Source organism: Pteropus vampyrus, unplaced genomic scaffold (genome assembly GCF_000151845.1).
Source record: "Pteropus vampyrus isolate Shadow unplaced genomic scaffold, Pvam_2.0 Scaffold817, whole genome shotgun sequence".
Classification (NCBI taxonomy): Eukaryota; Metazoa; Chordata; class Mammalia; order Chiroptera; family Pteropodidae; genus Pteropus; species Pteropus vampyrus.
Genome location: NW_011889598.1, coordinates 171,655 through 179,682, shown reverse-complemented (window position 1 = coordinate 179,682; position 8,028 = coordinate 171,655).

Here is an 8,028-nt window from a genome sequence, read left to right as displayed (position 1 = left end):
TCTGTTGAATGCTTTTTCTGCATCTATTGATATGATAATATGGTTTTTATCTTTCGATTTGTTAATGTGGTATATCAGATTAATTGGTTTGTGGATATTGTACCAACCTTGCATCCCAGGAATAAATCCAACTTGATTATGGTGTATGATATTTTTAGTGTATTGCTGAATTCGGTTTGCTAATATTTTGTTGAGGATTTTTGCATCAATGTTCATAAGAGACATTGGTCTATAATTTCTTTTTTTTGTAATAGCTTTTTCTGGTTTTGAAATTAAGGTAATTGTGGCCTCATAAAAGGAGTTAGGGAACCTTCACTCTTGAATATTTTGGAATAGTTTGAGAAGAATAGGTGTTAATTCTTCTTTGAATGTTTGGTAAAATTCTCCTATTAAGCCATCTGGTCCAGGACTTTTGTTTTTTGGGAGGGTTTTGATTCCTGATTCTATTTCATTGGTGGTAATCATTTGGTTCATATTTTCTGTTTTTCTTGACTTAGTCTTGGGAGAGTGTATGTTTCTAGGAATGTGTCCATTTCTTTCAGTTTGTTCGATTTGTTGGCATATAATTACTTGTAGTATTTTCTCATAATCCTTTGTATTTCTGTTAAGTCTATAGTTATTTCTCCTCTTTCATTTCTGATTTTACTTATTTGAGTCTCCTGTCTAAGGTTTTATATTTTTAGTGTACAAACTTTTCAGATCCTTGGTTAAATTTATTCTAAAGTGTTTTTATGTTATTTTATTTTTTTGATGTTATATGGTACTGTTTCTCTAATTTCTTTTGTGTAGTCTATTGTTAATGTATAGAAACACAACTAATTTATATACATTGATTTTGTATCTTTCAACTTTACTGAATTTGTTTATTAATTCCAATCATTTTTTTTTTATGCTGGAGTCTTTAGTTTTCCGTATATAGCATCATGTCATTTGCAGAGATGACTTAACTTCTTTTCAATTTGAATATATTTTATTTATTTTTTCTTGCCTAATTGCTTTAGCTAGGGTTCCATTTATAATTTTATTTATTTGAGTTCTCTTTTTCATGGTGAGTCTGGCTAGAGTTTTGGATTTTTTTTTTTTATCTTAGAAAACAATTCTTAGTTTCTATGACTTTGTCTATTTGCTTTCTTTACATTTAATTTTTTATGCTCTAATATTTTTTTCTAAATTCTGATTGGGATCAATTTGTTGTTCTTTTTCTACTCATTGATGTTTAAAGTTGTGTTGATTGGGATCTTTTTATATGCTTAATGTAGAAATTCATCACCATAAATTTTCCTCTGAGAATTGCTTTTGTTCATCCCACAATTTTTGGTATGTTGCTATTAAATAATAGCTTGTGCTTCAAAAACACACTTTCAACAATGGGTAGACCAGTCAGATGGAAAACTATGAGAAAAACATTGAACCTGAATTATACTTTAAAAGAAAAGGACCTAGTAGATTTAAAGAGAATATTTCATCCCACAGCAACAGAGTATGCATTCTTTCAAGCATAAAAGGAACACTGCCAGGATAGATTATATTCATGTTAAAAATAATTAATAGGAATTTAGAAAAATTATACATGGAATTTTATAAAATGGAAATCATGTCAAATATAATTTCTGACTACATGGTATAAAACTAGAAGTAACTAATAAAACAAAAACTGGAAAATACACAAATACATGGAAATTAAACAATACCCTCCCTAACAACTATGGTCAAAGAAGCTATAAAAGGAAATTAAAAATATCTTGAAAAAGATCAATGAAATTAAGAGTTGATTTTTAGCAGATAAACAAAATAAATACTTTAGCTAGGAAAACCAAACAGAAAAAAATAGACAATTCAAAAACATAAAATTACAAACCAAAGAGGAGATATTACACTTGATACTACACAAATAAAAAGGATTACGAACACATATGAACAATAATAGACCAACACATTTGACGATCTAGAAGAAATGGATAAATTCTTAAATGTATACAGCCTACCAAGACTGAATCACAAAGAATAGAAAATCTGAACCAATTATAATTAGGGCATTGAATCAGTAATCAAAATCCTCCAAAAATAAATAGAAGAGAAGGGAACAATTCCAAACTTATTTTGCAAGAGCAGCTTTAACATTCTATCTGAACCAAATGAGAACACCATAAAAGAGAAAAGCTATAGATTAAAATCCTTGATGAATATAAATGCAAAAATGCTTAAGAAAATATTAGCAAACCAATTTTAGCAGCATATTAAAAATAATATTTACTATTTTCAAGTGGGATTTATCCCTGGGAGATAAGGATGGTTCAATACATACAAATCAATAAATGGGATACACCGCAATGATAGAATGCAAGATAAAAATCACATGATTATATTAATAGATACAGAAAAAGCATTTGACAAAATTAAACATAGTTTTATAGTAAGAAATATTAACAAACTGGATATAGAGGAAGATATATATCAACATAATATAGGCCAGATATGACAAATCCACAACTAATATGCTTAATGATGAAAAGTTTAAAGGCATTCTTCTAAAATTAGAAACAAGACAAGAATGCCCACTCTCATCAGTTTTATTCAACAAGTATTGGAAGTTTTACCCAGAGCAACTAGGTTGTTCTGTACTTTAGTTGTAATTTTGATGTGGTCATTGGAGGAGAAGAGCACAGCATTTAACTACTCTGCCATCTTGTTTGGAAGTCTAACAGAGCAGATCTTAATGTTCTCACAACACACATAAAAAGATAAATATGTGAGGTGATGGAGTTGTTAACTAACCCTATTGTGGTAATCATTATGCAGCATATATATGTATCAAATTATTATATTTTACTCCTTACATTTACACAGTTATATGTCAATTATATCTCAATAAAGCTTGAAGAAGTCAAGTTCAGAGGGAAGTTAAAAATATGCCTCAAAATATGTAATAAACAAGTGGGTTCTATTTGTCATCATGCAATTTAGTACTATCAGTATGATAGCAAAACTTCCTTTAATGTAATGGAGCCATCGATTTAAGGTTTACTCGTAGTGGCAATCACTCTTGGTCAATCATTTATATTTACATTAATTTTTCTGAAGCCTTAAGATAGCATATAGCAGATATTAGATATAAAATTTTTAATACTCAATGAAACCTTATTGTAACATATTTTACAAATGTGCCAGGTGGCCTGACTCATACATTATTTGCTGGAGATCCAGGGCTGAGGATTTCAGAGGTGCATTAGGGAGAAGGGAACCTTGAGTAGCTTCAGGTAGTGCTCTTGATGCTGTCTTACTTATTTAGCTACTGTATCAGGCTCTCGTTTTCATGAACATGACACTGTATTTGTCCCGTCCATTCAGAGGGCCTTCACTGGTGAGCAGCACTTGGCTCTGCATTTCTGTGATAAAGGCTAAGGCTTTCCGATGACATGACATGTAGGACATGCTTGGTAGATAGTGTTGTGATGTGGGTACCCTCAAGGATATCATACCAAGTGAAACAAGACAGTCACAAAAGAACAAATTCTTCATAATCTTACTTACGTGTTATGTAAAGTGGTCAAATTAATAGAAACAAGTAGTAGAATTGTGGTTGCTAGGGATTAGAGAAAGGGATAATGGGGAGTTAATATTTAATGGATATAATTTCAGTTTTGCCACATGAAACAAATTTTGGAGATGGGTGGATGTGAAGGTTGCATAACAATACAAATATAGTTAGTGCCACTGCATTGCACATTTAAATATGATTAAGGTGTAAATTTTATGTCATGTATTTATCATGTGATGAACCATAATATAAAAAGAACTCTATGATTGCTCATTCCTTTTTTTAAGAAAGAAATCATACATTTGATTTTTTATTTAGAACTTCTATACAAATCATGACTATGATGTGTCCATAGTTATTTTATGAATATACATTAATTCTGTGTATAATAAAACTTCTACAGGTCCTTCATCTTCTTAGAGAAAATAATCAAATATCATGGTTTCAGACAAAATAAATAACATCTTTTTTAAAATCTTAACTCTATATGATATTTTTTGGAATATGTTTTTTCATCTGAAAAAAATTTTCTTTCTTTCAAATGTCAATTTTCCTTTATGTTTTATTCTCTTCATTTATTCAATAAATATGTTTTAGTTTTTAATTACTCATTTTAAATTTTCATTAGAGGAATTAATAGATGCAGTGATTTTTAAAAATTAAGCATTAAAAAATAATCCTGGATACATAAATTTAATTGCATATATTCTGTTCATTAGAATTACATTGTAGGTATTTAGGTCATTGGATAATAAGACATTTTTTTCCCAGCGGAAGTGACCTCAGATCCACAACTCCCCATTGAGTCTCCCCCAGTTTAATTGGTGTGTTGGGATCTCAGTCCCTGTGGTGTTTCTAGTATAAACAAGACTGACCTTAAGCCCAGGCATGTCATCTTTGTAGGGAGAGCTTGCTCTCCTCCATTTCCTCATTGTATTAGATTAAAAATGTAGAACTTATGGTTATTCCCTGGGATTTATTTTCCTTATCCCCAAATACACAATGATACAGAGAATGTGGGCATGAGTACAAACTTTTACATACCACTAAGGGAATATCTGCTCTCTTTTCTCCCTCCAGTGGCACTTTTACATTATTTTCCTCAGCAATTTCATTTTTTTCTATCTGGATTATACAAGATTTATAATTGTAATCACACAAAATACTAAACTAAAAGGGACCATCCAAGAAGAGGCTGGAATCACCCACAATAACAGGTAGTCCGAATATGTTGTATGAATTATAATCATTTAAAGAAAAAACAAATCACAGGATATTGCATGTCACAACGTCCACAAAGTTTTTAATCTATTATTAGAAATAGCAAACCAGATTGAGATTTAGATGTAAATGTGTTGATTAATTGCAGCTAAAAATTAGAGTAGAATTTAAATGTTTCTAAACATGACCCATCTCCAGTCTAAGGCAATCGGCGTTTATGGCCATGTGTGTTTTGAAGCATTGAACCATAATTTTCTCTTCTAAAGTTCATCCATATAATGAGGAACGATCATGTCAACTAGATTGCACTGCAAGATCCTTAATTTAAAGAGCAGACTTTCGTATCAGACATTGGTATGCTTTTATACCAATTCATAATTTTACTAGACATAAACTTTCTCTAAAATCCCGAGAAGGAAACACAATCCCCAAACCACTCAATATACTATGAAAAATGCTTTGATATTATTCAGTTAATTATTTGTCATAGCAAAATATTTAAAGATTCATTGTTGCCATGTCTGTTGCCATATAAAATTTTGATCACTGCAGCATCTCCAGGGCTGAGCTCAGTGCCTAAAATAAAGTGGATTTTTGAGGACTGTAGATCTCGTAAGGAAACCAAATGATAATAACATATACCCTTTGTATCTAAAGAACAAAATAAATAACAATAACAAAAGTAGAAATAAAATCATAAATACAGAGAATATTTTGAGGGCTACTAGATTGGAGGGGGGTTGAAGGGATGGCAAAAAACACAACGGGAGTAAAAAGTACAAATGGATAGTTGCAGAATAGATATGGAGATGTAGAGTGTAACATGGGGAAAATGGTTAATAATGTTGTAATAAATGTAAGGGGGAAGAGGAGTACTAGATTTAGTGGGATGATCGCATTGCAAGTTATATGGATCTCTCTGATCATTATGCTGTACAACTGAAACTGGTATATTATTGTATGCCAACTATAATAGAAAAAAAAACCTCATTGAATTGTACAATGTAAATATGAGCACCTAATTGTCTATTATATTTCAATAAAGCCGGGGGGAAAAATCTATCTCAGAAAAAAAAATATATATATATACCCTTTTTAATGGGCAGAGAAACTACTTTTGGCATCAGAAGATTGGTTATTCTTCTGAATTTAGTAACCATGCCCCCTATCTAGAACACAGGATTATTCTGTCAGTCTAACTGGCTGCAGACAAAGTTCAGTCTTCAATACACCTGGAGACATCATGGCACCCTAGAATTCTCTGCCCACTGTTAGAACATGATTGCCACTTAGCAGACCTTTCCTCTGAGCAAGAGCAGACTTTGGTAAACATAAATATATCAGAAATTAGTATGTTTTTCCAACATTATCACTCTATGTAGAGAGCATCAAACTTAAGGAACAAGCAGCTCCTGAATGGTGGGAAGAAATGAAGGAATTTGGGGAAGTTGAAAGATTATTGTTATTTCAAGTGTGATTATTAAAATCTTACCCTGAGAAAATGACAGGGGTTTGACATTATAGAAAACATAAAATAAATATAAACACAAATGCTTGTTCTTAAGAATTCTATTTAAATCAGAATTGAACATATACTTATCTTAAAAACAAACAAATAAAATTGTAACCATGAAGTTAAGAAACACTTCACTTACTTGAATGAAGACATAGATACAAAATAGGACTGACTTAAAAATATACATACATTCATTCAAAACACATTACATAGAATCCCATGCAAGCTTTGTTTAGTGCTTAAAATTTTAGAAGCAATAGGCTGGCAAAAATAAATTTATAATTTATTTACCATTCTCTTTTTTCTCAGTATTAGGAAATTGTGTGTCTGTGTGTCTCTGTGTATGTGTGTGTGGAGGGGGGAAGAGGGGAGGAAGAGAGGGAGGGAGAAAGGAAGGGAGAGAGAAGTTGGAATATGGGACATTTCTGCTTAAACTTAGTACTCTATAAATGACAGGAGGTAGCAAGAGAAGAAGTGGAGAATGGCTAAGGAGAGTTTACATAATTGTCATAGCCATAATTTCTTAATATAAAACAAAGCAATTATTTTATATGGTACTTTTTAAATAATATAGAAAAATATATACTTTATATGCTTCAAAATGGTCATTTGAAAATTAAAAAAAATTAAACACATAAGCTTTAGTCATCTGAGAGAGTAATTAACCTAAAAATTTTAATTTCTGACCAATATTGGCTAAATATTGGGTAAACATGTTACTACCATATTTTTTCAACTTGAATGTACAAATATTTTCTACATTTATAGTTTACTTTTAAGTTGCCACTAACATCACACTCTCTCAGATGTTATTCTAGCAGAGTGTTCTGAGTCCTTAGCATGCTGTGTGACTCATTCCTCTCAGAGTGAATTAGTTTCCTCATCCCACTAATGTTGGCGTGTTTTCTTTCCACATTTGTTAGTCTCAAGATTTTTTCTTTTGTTTTTTTCTTTGACTGGTTGGTTGCTCAGGAAGGTGTTGTTTAATTTTCACATATTTGTAAACTTTCAAATTTTCTTCCTGTTATTGAATTCTAGTTCTATTTTATTGTGGTCAGAAAAGATACTTTGGTCTTTGTGAATTTGTTAAGACTTGTTTTGTGGCCTACCCTATAATCTCTCGTGGAGAATGTTCTGTGTGCATTCGAAAAGAATGTGTATCTGCCGCTATTGGGTAGACTGCCCTTTATGTCTGTTATTAGGGCCATTTGGTCTAACCACAGTTCAAATTCAATGTTTCCTCACTGATTTTTGTCTGAATGATCCACCCATTGTTGAAAGTGGGGTATTAAAGTCCCCCAATATTATTGCATTGTTGTCTATTACTTTCTTGTCATCTGTTAGTATTTGTTTAATATACTTAGGTATTCCAATGCTCGGTCATATGTATTTATGATACAACGGTTAGTTCATTCTCTTGGTGGATTAATCCTTCTATCATTATATAACATTTTTTGACTCTTATGAGTTATCAAAATAAGGCTATTTTGTCTGATATAATTATAGCCACCTCTACTATCTTTTTGTTATTATTTGCATGGGATATATTTTTCCATCCCTTCATATTTAGGCTATGTTTGTCCTGAAGCTAAAGTGACTCTTGTAGGCAGCATATAGTTTAATGTTCTTTGCTTATCCATTTAGCTACTCTATATCTTTGATAGTAGAATTTAATCAATTTATATTTAAAGAGATTATTGATAGGTAACAATGTACTATTGCCACTTACTTCACTGTTTCCTGACTCTTGTAA